Source organism: Danio aesculapii, chromosome 6 (assembly GCF_903798145.1).
Source record: "Danio aesculapii chromosome 6, fDanAes4.1, whole genome shotgun sequence".
Classification (NCBI taxonomy): Eukaryota; Metazoa; Chordata; class Actinopteri; order Cypriniformes; family Danionidae; genus Danio; species Danio aesculapii.
This window is the reverse complement of record NC_079440.1, coordinates 48,087,111-48,107,110: the sequence shown is the minus strand read 5'-3', so window position 1 is coordinate 48,107,110 and position 20,000 is coordinate 48,087,111. Positions and strand designations below refer to the sequence as shown.

At 33.7% G+C, this 20,000-nt stretch overlaps 1 protein-coding gene across 1 annotated transcript in view; it reads right to left on the bottom strand.

The window, feature by feature from the left end:
* Positions 1-20,000, bottom strand: part of cntn4 (contactin 4) — a 308,523-nt gene that overhangs the window by 105,993 nt on the left and 182,530 nt on the right. The window lies entirely within an intron of this gene.

The window sequence follows — 20,000 nt, the reverse complement described above, 5'->3', positions numbered from 1 at the left end:
AAACCCTCAAAACACCAACACTATTACTCTAGCACTAAATTCTCTGAGCACAAACAAGTTAATTTGTATAACTAGCACTCCTTGTATGTATTGCCCCTTCTTGTTGAATGGCTGAATGCCTCCTCAATTGTAAGTCGCTTTGGACAAAGGCGAGAGGGGAGACAGCGAATAATTAAAATGCTTCAACTACTTAAATAGCAGATAACTGTGTACAATTCACTGCTTGTAAGTTTGCTGGACAGTCTTTAACTGACAGAAAAGTACATCAGAACCCAGCTCTCTCACTCTCTGTGGCCCCTTTGACCTTCTGGGGTGTTCATGAAGGAACGTTTTTATCTCCTCTCTTCCCTGTTACAACAATACGTTACTTGTGGATCCAGACAGTTTTCTCCACCATGTCGCCATCTAAAATGGATCAGCTGATTGCCGTTGCCATTTAACTTCAGTGTCGTGTCACTGATTGCTGAACAATCCACGAATCCACCCGAGGCCACTGTGCATGCTTTTCAAGATTTTTAATTTGGCGAGTGCCATTCACACCTGCTGTTCTCATGTAAATCCACCAGAGGCCACTGTCGACTGACTGAATGACTGACTGACTGATCGATCGACTGACCCATCCTCCTCCATCTCTAAACCCAACCAATAGTATTTTATAAAAGAGAGATTGACCAGCGCCCACCCACTTCCCTAAACCCAACCGACATATTTAAAAAGCAATCCAGAAAAAGAAAAGCCCTCATTGTAAAATTTTACAACGTTCACCACATTCTCACCCTGTTATTTACTTGTTTATTAATTTTTTTGGATTCTGTTTTTGTCTTACCTTCTTTCTGGAAAGATCTTCACCAGACTCAAACCCCGTCATTGTGGTTAGCTCCTATCTGCGTCTCAAGTCCACTGACGTACATACTGTAGCGAGCTAACTGGACAAACTGGTAACAGCCGGAAAGCCGTCTATATGGAGGTAAGCGGTCAGCTGGTAAGTGCGAAAAGGAATGGCGTCATACCGCCTCGTAGTGTTCATTTTAAAGATGGAATGCAGCCATATGTGCTTCTGGCTACATAATTCGTGATCTCCAGAAATGTATTTAGGGCTACATTTTCAGAATGAGCCTATGTTGGATAATCGTAACCAAACCGAACCGAACCAGAGGCAAGCTCACACCCCTAACAACAAACCTGATATATAGTTAAGTTTGGAGACTGGTTTAGTGATATCGGAAAGCTGAAAGTTTGGTTAATGTGTCAGCATATAATTATAGTTGAGCTTAATTATAAGTTAATTCTACTTACGAATATTCATAATATTTACAATTACACCTATGCTTTTTAAAAATATAAGTTTACTGTGAAAAGAGGTTAGTGTTAACTAAAACTAAAGAACAAATCAAATTAAAAAGGACACTTTTCTGATGCTTGCAACCTCCTTTTTGTCATTGACCCTTTAGTACTTAATGACACCCAATACAAAAAGTGGGTCCGTAGCTTTTAAGCATTAGACCGAAAATCAAGTTAAAGCTTAATTCCACAATAACAAGATCAAGTAAAGTGGCTTAATTGGATGAGCAAACAGATGCCCGTCCTCAAGCGGGTCCAATATGACCAATGACAGCCTTCATTGGCTCTCCTATGCAGATCTTTCTGATAGACCTTCATTCAACTGCACCACAGATAAGCTTTTAAATGGAAATCATCCTGACAAGCAATCACTTCATAGTGCGTGCTCGTCCCACACCTCCTGCTTCATCTTTCGCTTTCTAAACCAACTCTACACATACAAGTGGAAGTTAACTTTAGATTAGTGAGTTACTGCGAGACACTTTTACAGATTTAGGCATTTATGTTGATGAAAAACAGTTCACAGGTCACAATTAAGGCAAGACACTGCTGGTGAATAGGGTCAGAAAATGACTAATATTTATCACCATACTTCAAAATATGCAAACAAGGTATTATTTCATTAAATATGCATTAATTTGCATACATTTCTAGCACAAAAAAATGATAATACTGGATGAAGTCGGGTTTGAAATTCTCATTAATATGTTTTTTGACATATCAGAGTCAGAGGTTTTTTCTTTTGGGAATCTCTGAATAATTCAGAAAAACAGCCAAAATGTATTTACTTATTTATTTTTAAAATAAATTTCTTTGTAGAATAAAATGTTGCAGATAATCAGGGAAATTATGCATGAACAAATCCCTTAGTAAAACTTTCAGGATGCGAATGTGAATAAAACTGTGAGGTTTGGTGTGAATGTGCTACTGAAATGGAAATTCATGCCTAATCGTAGACGAAAAAGCTCATTTTGAGAAAAACGACCATTAAAAATAACAAAGAGCAATACATTTATTACAGTATTTATTATTATTGGTTAAGGTTATTTAATCAGTGGTGAAAAGAGTACTGAAAAATCATACTCAAGTAAAGTACCTAAGAATGTAGTGCAAATGTAGAGTAAAAGTATCTGTTGTAAATATTACTCAAGGTTTGAGTAAAAGATAGATCTTCAAAAGTACTCGAGAGTAGTGAGTAGTGAGTATTACGCTGCAAAAAGCTGATGCATTTACATTTAATTTGTGGATGTGTGTCAACGTAACATTCTGTAGTGCATTTAGTCATTGCCCAGCAAGCACACAACGTAATAAGACGGTAATGTTAGGTTAGATTTTGGTCATGACGTCAGGTGACCTAAATTAACTGTCTAGCCAGTGTTTGATGCCCAATAACAACATCAAATGATGTTGATATTTAATTGATTTTAGGTTGTGTTAGAAAGTGACCAAAATCCAATGTTGAGCCAGCATCTTAAATCAACGTCATATTGACGTCAAATACTGACATTTATTCGTCAGGCATGGCAAACAAAAACCAACATCTGATACACATCATAGTGGTAATGTCCATGCAACATCAAGCTATAACATCATTAGTTGTTGATATTTTGTTGCTTTTTAGTTGGACGTTGAACATGTACGTCAGCCTGACATTGGGTTCTGATGTCAACCCGATTTTCATTTCCAAACAAAATGTGTGTTTAAGGCCATTTCGGTCATCATACAGTAAACATCCATCATCCGTCAGTGACATGCATCTAAACAGTCTCTGGGTCAATGCGTATAAAGACTTTGGACATCTTTATGGAAACTTTTAACGCTTCCAAAAGGTTTGCTGCAATTATAAATCGTCCATGTCTTGAGGTAGTTCATTATGATGTGATTTACTTTCTATGTGTGATTTGATTGGACAGGAATCACAGGACTGAATTTTCTAATCCCCATAGACAAGGAAAAAAAAGTGTCTGTAGTGACTGCAGGTTGAAGAAAAGTAGTGGAGTAAAAGTACAGAAACAGCACTAAAAATGTACTCAAGGAAAGCAAAAGTACACACTTTTAAAACTACTTCGTAAATTACAATTTCTGAGAAAAACTACTCAATTACAGTAATGCAACACTTCATTGTTAGTTTATGTTAGCTTACAGACATTAAATCATTAAATAATAAAAACTGATGCAACTTTATAACTTAAAAAATGTCCTGCTATTATGATTGCAATATTGCACTATATAAAAAAAAAGAAAACAAAAGAAAAATTTGTATAGTCACATTCAAATTATTCATACTCCAGGCAAACTCTGACTTAAAGGTTTTGTTCAAATGTAAATAAAACTAAGAAATATTGTTTTCTACAATGATGCATCTTATTATCTTTTGGGAAAAGCCTGTGTCATTTGCTTGTTGGTTGAAAAAAGGAACTAAGTCAGAATTTGCCAGGAGTATAAATTATTTCGGGCTTGATATTTAAATAAATAAATGAATATATATATATATATATATATATATATATATATATATATATATATATATATATATATATATTTTTTTTTTTTTAATAAAATAAAATTTCATTACAGCTAGTTGCCAAGGAAAAAATAATCCAATAAATATTATTTATATATTGCTCACATTACTGAGAATTGGTGGAGTCGTGTTTATTGCCATATCAAATATTCCCAATCAACATGTCCTAAAAATGCATAATATTCTTTAAGCGCAATAGATTTAAATTAATTTCTTTCTTTTTAAATCACATTCGGTACATTTGTCCCATTCTACTCTTCTTCTCCTGCACTAGAACCAGAAATTTTACAAAGATCAAAAGAAGACAGTCCAAATTTCCTCCAAAAACCATTCCATCATATATATATATATATATATACACACACACACACCAGGCAACCTTTCATCTTCTTCAAAAGCCTATTCTTTGAGAGAGGGCAATTTCCGACACGCAGCTTTGTGAAAAAAGAGAGTCAACTCTCCATTAGTTTGTCTTTTACAAATTATGCCTCCACAGAAAACCTTTGATCCTTTGTGTTAACTTAAGTCTGTACATCTAATATTGTCACCTAGTGCTGCACGTGTACAGACTTCAGATGTGAGGAGCTAATGATTCACCTTTCCTGTCTAAAGAACAGGCATCGCTGGGCTTATATATACAGTATATATATATATATATAAAAGCTGACTCACAGGCGTCACGGTGGCGCAGTGGGTAGCACAATCGCCTCACAGAAGAAGGTCGTTGGTTCAAGCCCCTGCTGGGTCAGTTGGCATTTCTGTGTGGAGTTTGCATGTTCTCCCTGTGTTGGCATGGGTTTCTTCTGGGTGCTCAGGTTTCCCCCACAGTCCAAAGACATGCGATATAGGTGAATTGTGTAAGCTACATTGTCCGTAGTGTATGTGTGTGAATGAGAGTGTATGACTGTTTCCCAGTGATGGGTTGCAGCTAGAAGGGCATCTGCTGCGTAAACCATATGCTGGATAAGACAGTGGTTTGTTTCGCTGTGGCGCCCCCTGAATAATAAAGCAACTGAGCTGTAAAGAAAATGAATGAAACTGACTCACGGCCACTTTATTAGGTACACCTTGCTGATACCCGGTTTTACCCCTTTTGCCTTCAGACCTGGATTAACTCAACAAGGCTCTGGAAATATTCTTCAGACATTTTGACACGTTTACATGAAAGCATCACTAAAATGTGTTAAAATTCAGAATAATTCTCTTTAAATTGTAATGAAATTTTGCTTAAAAAATGCATTTTTCTGCAAACAGTGTTTGTCATAAGACTGCTTTCACACAAACACACATGTTTCTGAATTTCCAGTATAATCTATAACTAGTGTATGATTTGTTTTCTTATGATTTTTTTAGTCCTTCACTTTATTTGGTTCTCAGCATCTTCATGCTGTATCATTTTTGAGATGCATCAAATCAGGTACTTGTACAAGTACATTTTTATCATTTCTCCTTTTTAAATTATCAAAATAAAGCTAATTGCAAAGTTTTAATCAACTGTATATATTAATGCTACTTTCAAATGCCTTCTGGTGTTATAAAAAACCTAAGTAGCCCTTTTTCCTATTGAGAAAGTGCTTTTTTTCAGAGAAGTTCTAAATACCCCCCCCCCCCCCCACATGATATTTATTATTTTTATATAATTAACAAATTATATTTGACACATTCTGTAAGGTGTATGTAAATGTATGGCCTAAAAAAAAGGAAATTTATAAAAATAAAATAAAAATAAATAAATAAAATAAAAATAAACAAATGAATGAATAAAAATAAATTTCTAATAACTAATTTCGTTTATCTTTGCCATGACATTTATCTTTGCCCATAATATTTGACTAGATATTTTTCAAGACACTTCTATACAGCTTAAAGTGACATTTAAAGGCTTAACTAGGTTAATTAGGCAGGTTAGGGTAATTAGGCAAGTTATTGTATAACGATGGTTTGTTCTGTAGATTATCGAAAAATATATAGCTTAAAGGGGCTAATAATTTTGACCTTAAAATGGTTTAAAAAAAAATCTAAATTTGTTTTTATTCTAGCCGAAATACAACAAATAAGACTTTCTCCAGAAGAAAAAATATCACCAGACATACTATGAAAACATCATTTGTGAAATATTTAAAAAAGAAAACAAAATTAAAGGGGAACTAAAAATTCAGACTTCAACTGTATATATTATTTCTACATAATTTATTTCTATAGGTTTTTCTTTTTTAAAAACACTGATGTTTTAGCAATATATCTTTAGAGATGTTTGTGCATGAAAATCCAGTAGACCTGCAGTCATTTTGCCATCAGCACTTTAATAATCATTAAATCACCTTATTTCACCATTCTGATGTCTTGATCACCTTGACCACTAAATCCAATTTTGTTAATGTTAATTATATATTTTCATTAACAAGTAATAAAACAAATGTGGCTAATAAAAATGTCCTATGTGACTAATGCCAACCAATTCTCCAAAGTCCAAACCAGCAAACCCATCAATAAACAAACAAACAAACAAACAAACAAACAAACAAACATATAAATAAATAAATAAATAAATAAATAAATAAATAAATAAATAAATAAATAAATAAATAAATAAATAAATAAATAAATAAGAAAAAGGATCTGCAATATTACATATTCAAAAGGACACACACTGGCTGCAATGCTATCTAACATAGAGCCACTGCTAATAACCTCCCCTGGGCTGCATGGAGCCGCATACAAACGTTTTATATTCCACTGTTTGTTAAACAAGTACACATCAGCACAGCACAGGCAAAAATTAGCTGTCAACTCAAGCGCTGCGATCCCGCACTATTGCACAGCAGTCGTGAAGAATCAACTCAAAATCATGCAGACGGATGAAAACATCAGGCCGTCCGCTGACCTGTCCTACCTAAAACAGCTGATTGTATATCTGGAACAAATCCCCTGCCCCATCTCTTTTATTTATGTGTTGCTCCTGTGGGTATTATTTATTTTACTGCAGTGCATGACTTTCAAAAAGGTGTGCGATTCTGAAGCTGCTGCTGTCTTCTTTCACAAAGAGAGAAAAGACATTCGGCTTGCCGTTTCAGCAGGTTTGAGCCACGGATGTGATCTATGCGGACATCAAGAGATGACCCAAATACAACAGAAACAAAAGTGTCCTTCAAAACAAACTGTGAAATTTATTGTACATTATTGCACAGCAAGGATTCAATAATACTTTTAATTAACTTGAAAACAGAGAAATACTATTGTAATATTTGAAATAGATATTTGAAATATTTTTCAAATAGATGAAAAATACTATTATGTGTATATAACACTGTCTAAGTTTATTTTATTTTATATACAAAACAAATAAAAACATATTTAATGTACATTGATATAGACTTCTATACAGGGGCCCTCTGACAAGTTATCGAGGTTGAAAGTGAAGAGCGCTGGAGTTGGAGGTAGTGTGGGGCGGGGGTGCAGGCCCTTGATAATATCTCTGGGGGCCCCCTAACTGTATGGGCCATTAGAATCGCCATAACTTCCCCCCCATAGCATCAAAGATGATTTCTTGGATTTACTCATTTTTTTTACGTTAAGGGGTTGTAAACAATTTATTTGGGCTGAATTTAAGCAAACAAATTAAGTTGAACATTGCTCAATTTAATTTGTTTGTTTAAATTCAACACAAATTGTTTGCAAGTTTTGCATGCAACACTTTTTCAGTGTGCTTGTATATAAATATTTGTATTATATAGCATTTGTATGTTGTGTTTTTTTTTACCTACATGCTGTATTAAGGCAGAGTAAAATACTACTATCCACTATATCCTAGTATATCATTTTATGTATACTATAAATAAATAATATACATTTTTTTGTATATTATATTTTATTTAAACTAAATTAAGCTTCATTTTCTTAAGGAATAATACAATTATATACTATAAAATTGTAAATAGCTTTAGACAGGTAGTCAAAAGTACACTGTAAAAAAGTATATGATCAATTAGTCATGACAGCATATGTTTTTAGTTCATTGTAACTCATTAAACTAAGTTAATCACATTATAACATAATTTTATAAGTTACACAAGCTGTTTTAAGTCATTCATTCATTTTCTTTTCGGCTTAGTTCCTTTATTAATCTGGGGTTCAGCGGAATGAACCTCCAACTTATTCAGCATATGTTTTACGCAGCAGATGCCCTTCCAGCTGCAACCCATCACTGGGAAACTCCCATACACACTCATTCACACACACACTAATACACTACAGTCTATTTCAGAATCCCCAATTCACCTGTACCACATGTCTTTGGACTTGTATGGGGAAACTGGAGCACCCGGAGGAAACCTACGTGAACACGGGGAGAACATGCAAACTCAACACATAAACGCCAACTGACCCAGCCGAGGCTCAATCCAGCGACCTTCTTGCTGTGAGGAGAACGTGCTACCCACTGCACCACCGAATCGCTGTTTTAAGTCAGTTTAACATAATATAAGACCAATGGACTCATAAGGTTAATTTCATTCAGCAATGCAGTGCACATTTATCATTAATAAATTAAGCCTATTAATAGTCTATTAATATATACTTTATTTATTATTTATACTGATAATTATTGTATACTTACAATTATCAACACTAACATAAAGCAAAAGCTGTAGAATAAAGCTATTTATGAATAAATAGCAACCAAACAAAATAATAATAAAAGTAATGAAAAGAGAATAGCAGTACAATCCTTTAAAAAAGCATATACAATTTCAATAATATTCCTTTTTATACTTTTTATTATTCTGAATTTAAATATATTTTTTTAAATTATACTTATATCAATTTTTGTTAACATGCTATTATTATGTTATCAAATATAGTAAAATAATATACATTTTATATTATTTTTGATAAAAATCAATCTGAATTACAGACAATTAATTTGTTAAGGCACATTTAACAAATCAAGTACATTTTAAATATTTGCTTTGGGTAGTAATACATACACTTCAGTGGTGTTGTCCTAAAAAAAGGTGGTGTACTATTACACCCGAGCCAAATTTTAAAGGAAAGTCAATGTTTCTTTGATTCATTAGCTATATATATATATATATATATATATATATATATATATATATATATTTTTTTTTTTTTTTTTTTTTTTTTTTAATTAGTTACCTGTAACTATTAACTTCCACGACGAAAGGAAAAAAATACTATGTCAATGCTGTCAATATAAGTCAATGGTTACAGGTTTCCAGCTTTCTTCAAAATATCTTCTTTTTGTTTTCAACAGAAGGAAAAAGACATACCAGTTTGGAACAAGTAAAGGTTGAGAAAATGAAGACAATTTTCATTTTTTGGGAAAATTACCCATTTAAAAAGAAAAAAATAAATAAACAAATCTGTTAGTTTTAAAGGGAGATGCTAATAGTCTAATCCTATTTAATGATTTATGTTTAGCTAATAGTGCCCACCCCAGCAGCCTCAGCAATTGGCTGTATGTAAATAGAATAGGAAATGTGTGCTCTAAAAACTTCTGTGTGTTTTAAATACATTTTAATAACATACTTTTTCAACTTTTTTAACTCTTTCTATAAATTATATTAAACATGCCTAAATTGGGGGCATACTTTTTTTAAATATCTATTTTTAAAACTACAACTGACTACATCAGTACTTCACTGCTGAACATTAAGAGTAGATGCTTTAATCCTGCGACCCATCAGAGGGTCACAACCAGCTAGTTTAGACCCACTGATCTATAGGATCTCCAGGCAGACGCATCAGTTACGAATCAGACACAGACGGCCTCCATCCTTTCGATTGCCCTGCTCTGCTTTCTATGAAGATGGATGAAGGTGACACCATCTCCTCCTCTCCTTCTCCACCATCAAGGAGAGCGAGCACAATTATGACCATTAATCTTACACAAAAGCAGCTCAAATGCGCGCTTTGATCAGGTCTGGCTCTCAGACAGGTGTTTGCACTCAGCATGCGTCCATATACACCAACAGGCATTTGCATAAAACAATACGTCTGATTATGAATTGGTCTCTAATGGCATTTCCACTTAATGAGAGTGGTGTCTTTATACCTGCTGCTGTTTGCAAGGTTAGCGAGAGCTGACAGGGACACGTATAAATGAAGCACTGAAAGCCCCAACAAAATTTATTTTCTTTAACATACTGTATGTGGCATATACAAAAAATATAAGATATAGTAGTAATAAATAAATAAATAAATAAATAAATGTTATTGTTTAATGTTATATTGTTTGTATGTAAAGTAATCTGAAATCTCTGAGATGATGATTTTTTTTAGGTAGAAAAATTATATTATAACAATAATACCGTTTCGCATTTAATATCTACAGCAGAATAAAATAGTACTATGTAATGCAACTTTTCAGTAAATATAATATAATATAATATAATATAATATAATATAATATAATATAATATAATATAATATAATATAATATAATATAATATAATGCATAAGGTTCTAAAATATGGTAAATTTGTAAATTAACATAATTCAGCAAAAAAAAAATACACTTTTTCATGTGTAATAGAGATAAAAAAAACTATTACACCAGTCAACGCAATATAATATCTATTGTATAACAAGTTAATTACACAATATGTTGGCAAATCAAATCAAAGAATTTTTTTACAATGTACACATTTATAAGCTGCTTTTTGTGCTGCAAAAATTACAATCTTGTATATTTAATCTGTTCTTTTCTATTACAAATCACATCCATCTCTTAAAATAATCCTGAAACAATTTTTGTGTCTGTTTTTTTTTTTTTTTTTTAAATATGCAGTTTAATCAAATCAAATGATCAAATTAAATATATTATGCTTAAAAATAAATACAACGTGACAGCGAGGCTAGAAGAAATAAACATAATTCAAGTGAAAGCCCAATGGCTGATACTTGTGCTCTTTTTTTAGCGTAAACTCACCATATTTTGATATATTTTCAGAAAGCAAGCCAAAGTTCCCTGCCAATTTGCCATTTAAGTAAATATATATTGACTTAAGAATGTTAAAATGAGTTTGTGAACATTATCTTCTTATAAAAGGTACTGATTTTGGTTTTTCATTTGTACCTCAGTCCAAAGTCACAACTAGGGATAATCAAGCTATGAATAATTTACTCTTCAAACATTAAAGGAAAGAAATAAAAGATCCTGAACATTTTGAACAATTAACAGCACTGCTACCGTTTTACAATGAATAACAGAAATGAATATCCAGTGTAATAGCCCACACAAACAGAGCCTTTTTTATGTTTATCGCCGGTTGGCGCTAATGCAAAAACGCCAGCTGTAAAACCAGCATAAAAAAGTGCCTCAGTCTTGTTGTTTTGGTTTGACTCACTGCATTAAAAACTGGTTGAGCAATGAAATTGTCACTTTTGCTCACATGCCTAAAGCCACGGTCAGACTAAAGTTTGAACATGTAAAATTCTGTTATACATCGCAAAAAGGGACGGGATTAAACAAGATAATTAGACACTGAAAGCGATTGCTCTGTATTTAAAATGTATGTATAGAGAGGTCATGTTTCGATCTTCTATTGGTGTCAAACAATCCCAAGACGTGATTTCATAGGTCAGAGTCCACAAAGCTTTAACTTTGCAAAACAGTGACATGCAAAACTTGTTGCACAATCTTGCGTTTCCAGTCTGCCACATTCACTTGCGTATAAATGGAAGTCTATGGGGCAAAAAGTGCCATGTAACCGTGGCTTTAAGCTATAAAACAGTTACTATACAGTGCTAAAGTTACTATAAAACACAAATTGGTGGTGCTCAATTGTACCCATTTCTTTTGAGCAGGTGTTTGTGTGCTATATTGGAGGAGGTTATACACAAGTGGAAAAGCCAGCCCAATCTCACAAGAAAACTATATTACAAAATGTCAGAAAAGTGGCTAACTTAAGCAAATTTATACAATTTTACTCACTCTTAAACGTCCAATTTTTAAAAGGAGGTGTTCTCCAAAAACCCACCCCTAAACTCAACAGTAATGGTGGGATGAGCAGTGTTGGGCACATTCCTTTAAAAAAAGTAAATAGTTACAGTTACTACTCATATAGTTACTTCTCACAAATAGTAACCAAGTTAGTAACTGAGTTAATTATAAAAGTAACTAATTACCAGGGAAAGTAACTATTGCGTTACTTTAAAAAAACCTGTTTTGTCAAATGACAATAAAATAAATCTAAAACATTGCACACTAATCTACACTATTTTAATGTTGCTGTGGGACAATGTGAGCATGTCCTCAACTATACATCTAGATATTATTTTGTTGAGTTCTGTCTGAATAATAAGCGTTTGCGGTGGAGAAAAATTAAGTTTTATTTGCTTTGACGTCGTGGCTTCGTCTCCTCCTTTGGTAGCAGAGCTCACGTTATCACCTGCATAGACACTAATTTTGTGGCAGCATGTGAGGTGCTTCATTAGATTACAATTATTTGTCAGCAACAAGAAATTTTGGTAACACTTTATAATAACTACACACTATAAATAATTTATTAAGCATTAGCAAATAGTAAATTCATTATCTGTTAAGCATTAACTCTACATTAATAAGCGTTAGTAAGCAGTTTATAACTGCAGCTACAAGTGATCTATTCTTGACTTACAAACATATTTATAATGTGCTTAATACTTGTACTTTCATACTTTGTTAATGATTTATTTTTCATCACTAAACTAAGTATCGCATTATTTACAAACCATTTGTATTTAAAAGTAGTTGAGGGTTTCTAGGATCATTCAGAATGAGTTAGTAAATGATTAATAAACTATTGAAATCAACGTTTATATGTCTTATCATTCAGGCATATGTTAAGGGTTACTATGTATGTTAATAAATGCTTTATTAACTCAACTTCATCCAGTTTTGTGACCTAATCTAAAGTGAGGACTATTTGTGCTTTATAAATCCCTTATAAATGACAAATAAAGGCTCAGTTAAATTCTAAATCCAATGTCATAGAAAATTGACATTATTCATTCCTTTTCATTTAAAGAGACACAAATAAAACTGTACTTCAAATGAAAAATACATTTTTGTAATCTTATCTAAAATAAAAAAACTGTAGAGTTTAAACATTGCATCTTATTATATTGTTAAATTATTATATTGTTGTTGTTGTTTTATTCAGTTTTATGCCGTATTTTGACACTCCTGTTATTTGGCAATGTTTAAACTTTAGTTTACAGTTTACAATTTTATTTTTTAGATAAGTTTGCAAAGATTATTGTTAATTTGATTCTGAGCCTTTAATTGTCATTCATAAGGGATTTATAAAGCATAAATAGTCCTCACTTTAGATTGGGTCACAAAATTGCGTGAAGTTGAGTTAATAAAGCATTTATTAACATATTAGTTCAGTATTAGTATATGCCTGAATAATAAGATATATAAATGTTGATTTCAATAGTTTTTTAATCATTTACTAACTCATTCTGAATGATCCTAAAAACCCTCAACTACTCTTAAATACAAATGGTTTGTAAATAATGCAATACTTAATTTAGTAATGAAAAATAAATCATTAACTAAGTATGAAAATACAGTTATTAAGCACATTTTATAGGTGCTTATAAGTCAAGAATGGATCATTTGTAGCTACAGTTATAAACTGCTTACTAACGTTTATTAATGTAGAGTTAATTCTTAACAAATAATGAATTCACTAGATGCTAATGCTTAGTAAATGATTCATAGTGTGTAGTTATTATAAAGTGTTACCGAAATTTTTTTTTCCAGTGCATAAGTTTCACAAACATTCTTGCCTTTCATCTCAATGAGGGAAAAGTAGTTCTAATATTTCCAGTTTGCAAACGCTACCTTTGAACTTGTTGGATTTGCCATCGCCTTCTGGTCGTTGGTGTGTGCCACTCACCATGCTTGTGTGAATACCCGCCCTACTCTGCCTCTGATTAGCAAGCAATGGAAATGTACTGTATCTAAGCCAATCATCACGTTCTCAGTTGCACCACATTCACATACACCAATCATCACCACTGGTTGTTTATGTGTCCTGCCCCAGCCCTGATCACACACACACACACACACACACACACACACACACACACACACACACACACACACACACACACACACACACACACACACACACCCCTACCTCAGAGAAAGAGAGAGTTCCTATGGCTGAGAGAGACGCTGCTCACATGGAAACCACTTGATTGTTCTCAATTATACTGTAGTAATGCACATTTTATTGTCAGTAATGGTAACGGCGTTGTAACGAGGGTAAAAAGTATCGCTGTTAGTAACGCCTTTATTTATAGCGCCATTATTCCCATTACTGGGGATGAGACATTTTTTTCTGAAATAGGCAAATGTGATCATACAAATTCATATGAATTAGCTACTACATCAAAAAGGTACAAATCATCATGAGTAAGAAAAGCTTACGCAACAAATACTGCGTGATGCTGATGAAAAAGCACGATGGTGCTCCTTCTTTGCAGGTGTTAAGTTGTGTATTGGTGTATTTCTGTTTTTCAATAAGCGCCAGGGAGTGATTCTGTACATTCACTTAGCACAAAACAGCTTGAGTATGAGAACGTCTCGAAAAATTATGTGCATAGTTTGGTGTGCATGAGCCTTACGCATCTGCATTTGTGAGTATACTGTAAGTATAGGCATAGGTTTGGAAGACATTGCCAAAGGAGCTTGAAGAAAGTCAGCATTTTCCAGAAATACATTCAATCCTGCAAAAAGTTCCCTGGCCGGCGTCCATATATTGACAATGCAATCAAGCATCTTGACCAGTCCTCGCCGGCCACAATACAGCCTGGGACATGTGCGTGCAAACTTGTGATTTATCCATTTTTCTTTTTAATTACCTCTGTGTCAAAGATAGGTGAGCGGGTCTACGTGGAATACTGTTCAGACAGCAGAAAGAGCATTATTTTGTTTCTAAACCATAGAGAACGGAATTAAAAAATAATGTCCTGATCTTATGAAGGGTTCCCATTAATAAATACTCAGCCAATGCATTATTTTACTGACTGGAAAGGGAAGAGTGCTGTGATTTTAATATTTAAATATCTTGTAAGATATGTATGCTGTCTTTTATTATTATTATTACAAAAAAAAAAAAAAGAGAGAGACAATTCTTCAGAGCCAAAATGTAGCCACTTAAACACAAAACAGCACCTAATGTCTCCTTAAAATTCAAATAAGGCTCTTAGTAATCTTTTTACAAAGGAACACTTGGTTCCCCTAAAGAAAACAAGCAACGTATAACACTCTATTTATAGCAAATGAAGCACACAAGGACTATTATGTTAAGTGGTAGTTTTTGTGTGTGTGTGTGTGTGTGTGTGTGTGTGTGTGTGTGTGTGTGTGTGTGTGTGTGTGTGTGTGTGTGTGTGTGTGTGTGTGTGTTTGTCAGGTAGGACAATGAAAAAAAGACTTTAAAAAAGAACATCTTTTTAAAAGGTTTTCATGAAAACAGTGCCTGTTTATAATCCTTGAAAATAAATGGCACTAACTGATGTTTTGTCATTGAATACAATAAAAAAAATCAGATATTTAAAAAATTCCATTATGCTATTTAAAGTTTTAATTTTCTTCTTAAAGTGGATTTTAAAAAAAGGTTTTTTTTTCTAAAAGATATTAAAAATGTATTAAAGCAAATAAATCACACCCACTTTATATCATAGACTAATCATAATCCTTAATAATATATCAGCTTATTAATGCTATAACACCTGTGTATGTTTTTTGATTCTCAAAGTGTCAGTAGAAATGTCTAGCTAAAATGCTATATAAATTACCAAGACCCACATTATCAGCAAAATAAATAAAAAAATAATAATAAAGAAAAGACAGCCAAATTTATCCATTTAAACCAACAAAATTTATTTGCGAGCAAAATGTCTAAATACACTGTTTTAAAACACTAAAGACTGATCATTACTCTTCATAATACCTCAGTTCATTAATGCTATAACACCTGTATATTTTTGTAACTCTCAAAGTGTCAGTAGAAATGTCTTGCATGTTATATAAATGACAAATTCTAAATCTGTTTGCGAGCAAAATGTCTAAATACACTGTTTTAAAACACTAAAGACTGATCATTAGCCTTATTAATACCTCAGTGTAATAATGCTGTTTTGCCCATATGTTTTTTTTACTCTTAAAGTGTCAGTAGAAATATCTTGCATGTTATATAAATGACCAATCACCACATTTCCAGCTAAATAAATAAAAATTAAAGAAAAGACAGCCAAATTTGTCCCTTTAAACCACAAAAACCCACATTCTAAATCTGTTTGGGAGCAAAATATTTAAATACACTGTTTTAAAACACTGAAGACTGATCATAACCCTTCATAATACCTCAGTTTATTAATGCTATAACAGCTCTATGTGTTTTTTGACTCTCAAAGTGTCAGTAGAAATGTCTTGCATGTTACATAAATAATCAAGGACCACATTTCCCGCAAAATAAACAAAAAATGTCGAAAAGACAGCCAAATTTAGCCCTTTAATTCACAAAAACCCATATTCTAAATCTGTTAGCATGCAAAATGTCTAAATACACAGTTCTAAAACACCAAAGACTGAACATTACCCTTAATAATACCTCAGTGTATTAATGCTGTTTTGCCTGTGTATTTTTTTGACCTTCAAAGTGTCAGTAGAAATGTCTTGCATGTTATATATATATGATCAAGGACCACATTATCAGCAAAATAAATTAAAAAATGAACACAAAAACGCATATTCTAAATCTGTTTGCGAGCAAAATGTCTAAATACACTGTTTGAAAAGAGAAAAAGCCAAACAAAGTGAAAAGAAGAAAGATGACACAAGGTGAATCAATTTCCGGCTCGGACTCTTGAAGGTGCCGACGTGAAGAATTGCTCACACAGGACGACTGAAGGACACCGGCATCAGTGTAACCCTTATGCAAACGCCTGCCACTCTGTTTGACGAGCACTGACACCAACTTTGTATATGCAAACGACAGGCGAGCGCGGTGTGCACACACTGACAGATGCACACACAAACACTGAACTTTCCCCATCCCAGTGTGGTCAAACGCAAACGCTCCAGGTCGCGGACGTACTGCACTTGTATCACGCTGCGTCTGGCTGTCAATCTGCAGCAAAGACAGGGACATATGTGTGTTGATAAAGGCCGGTCTGGCAGAGACGCTCACCTCCTACTAAGAGTGTAGAGAAGTTGATTAACACCCTGCTTTAACTCACGGCTGGTCATCTGATAAACCCGCAGAGTCCAGTTATGAGGGACTGCGTGATCCGTACTGGAGCTGTTAATAAGAACATCAGGCTTCATTTCGGTAATTGCATGAGGTCACTGATATTTGAGCGGGATGTGCATTTTATCATTTTATTAGTTCAAAATTATAATGTATTATTAATTGGATAAAGCTATTTATGCAAGTTATTAAGTAAATAAGGCAGTTTGCACTACCATCTAAAAAAAATCAGATTTGTAGGCAAGCTGGACCATTTTAAACCATCTTAGGCTGGTTTAAATAATATTACATTTTGAAATATCGATTTTTAAATACATTTTGTATTGCAATTTACTCCTGTGATGGTGAAATAGATTTTTTTTTCAATAATTATTCCAGTCTTCAGTGTCTATAGATCCTTTAGGAATCATTCTAATAAACATATATATGTTTTATTTATCAGGGGTTGCCACAGTGGAATGAACCACCAACTATTCTGGCATATGTTTAACGCAGGAACAATAAATAATACCTTGAACTCTAGTTGATCTATTGATATGAGAAGTGGTTTATATGAAAGGCAAAGGCCTATAGATTACGCTTACCTAAATAAAATATGATCATGCCTTGATTTTTAATTATTTAATTAGGACAGTAAGGTCTGACTTTGCTTAGACAAAAGTCTTGTCACTTAACAGAAATAATGTTCAGTATAGAATATAAAGTCATGGTGCAGTGGGAAAATAATTAATATTGTGTATGACTCCCATGAGCTTGGACGAGTAATCTGGAATGGCAAAGAAAGCGTTCTTGCAGGACTCCCAGAGTTCAAGATCCTTTGGATTCATCTTCAATGTTTTCTCCTTCATCTTACCCCAGACAAGCTCAATAATGTTCATATCTGGTAACTGGGGTGGCCAATCCTGGAGCACCTTGACCTTCTTTGCTTCCGGAAGTTTGATGTTGAGGCTGAAGTATGAGAAGGAGCACTATCCTGCTGAAGATTTTGCCCTCTGCTGTGGTTTGTACTGTAATAGGCAGCACAAATGTCTTGATACCTCAGGCTGTTGATGCACGCCCCCATACTGAAATTAACCCCAAACCATCACTTTTCCTTCACCAAACATGACTGATTTCTATTTGAATCTTGGGTCCATGCGGGTTTCAACAGGTTTTCTGCAGTATTTGTGATGATTGGGATGCAGTTCAACAGATAATTCATCTGAAAAAAATCTACCTTCTGCCACATTTCCAAATGATCAACTAGAAGTCAAGTTACTGTATAATTTGTTGCTCTTACAACTGGGATCAACGACAAGACTTTTGTCAGAAATGAAAAACATTAAGAAATCACTTGAAATATCTCAGTTTCTCCTGATTTAAGTTAAGTTTGAGTAAAATGCAGTTTTTAATGACAATAAATAAACATTTCTGGGATTCTGACCAACTACCCTATTCTGAAAAAAGGAAGTTCTAAATGACAATATATTTGTGTGTAAAACTTTTGTCAGTTTAATCTACAGTAGATGTTAGTAAATTAAGTAAGATTCTAGTAACCATTTGTACATTCTTTGGACTTTGGATTGACAATATTGTACTGAGACCAGATAATAAGGGGAGAAAAACGTTTTTCCCAGTGTAAATTTAAAACTACATCTGAACAAATTATTATAGAACAGGTAAGAAACATTCTAAGTCGATCTCTCTCTTTTGTATTTTGTTTTTGGTTGCAACTTGCAACAGAGAAATACTGGGAGCCTAGACTAAAAGCATTTCATGCTGCTCAGCCTAAAATCTTAAAATGAGAGCAAAATCATCTGGTTTGTCATCAGTTAGACATTACAATGCATTAAACGGGAATCATTCAAAAACTAGTTCTAAAGTGATGTATGAATTGGCAATGGTTTCTGCTGTTCTGACAGTCAGATGTGAATGAATGGCGGAAGAAAGTAGTTCCTTGTACAAAAGGTTTTTTGAGACTTCGTGTTTGATTTTCTTTATTTATATACATGATTATGCCATCGAACTGTTGTATAAATGCAATATCACTCTTGTAGCAGTGCGATATGGCTGTATATCGGAACTGCTGGGGCACCAAGTCACTCAGCCTGCAGCCTTGAGTCAAAGCACACCTCCCAGCAGTGCCGATATACAGCCATATTGCACTGCTACTCATGTGCTATTGCACATCTATATATTGCTGTGCTTTGATGATCTGAAGTACTTCTTTTTTCCTCACTTGCAAGTCGCTTTGGATAAAACCATTTATTAAAATGAATAAATATAAAAGTCAAACCTACTTTTTATTAATTTTTGTCTGTGTAAAAATGTTGCTGGCATAATCTATAACGAAACAATTTCAACCCAATCTTTTGAACAGCAGGCAAAAAAAACAAACTCTATTTATATACAATACCATTTAAACTTGCATATGTCACATTGTATTCTACGATTGATAGCAGGACGCGCATTAAAGAGCAGCGATCCACGTCAGCAGAAAATAGCCCACTCTGCGGCTCTGATGTTTTGGGGGAGTGAGCAAATAACAGAAAGAGATAGTAAAACAGTATGAAAGAGAGGGAAAAGAGCAGTTGAAACTGAAACACAAAGCCCACTAGAGACATATCTTCGCGACCCTTAGCAGAGACATGCTGAGACATGCTTTTTCTCAGCCTGCTGTATTGGGATTCCTCAGGCAGAGATGAATGGCCAAAGTCAGTGGCAGTGCTTTGTTGCAGTGAATAACAGAAATGATTTGACAAAGACATTATATCAAAAAAACAGATCTGAAAGCACTGCTGCAGTACTCATTCCACAGATCCATTGACTGCTCCTGCATCAGGCACCGGGAAAAGCTCTGGATTGGGTAGCGTTATATAAAAGAC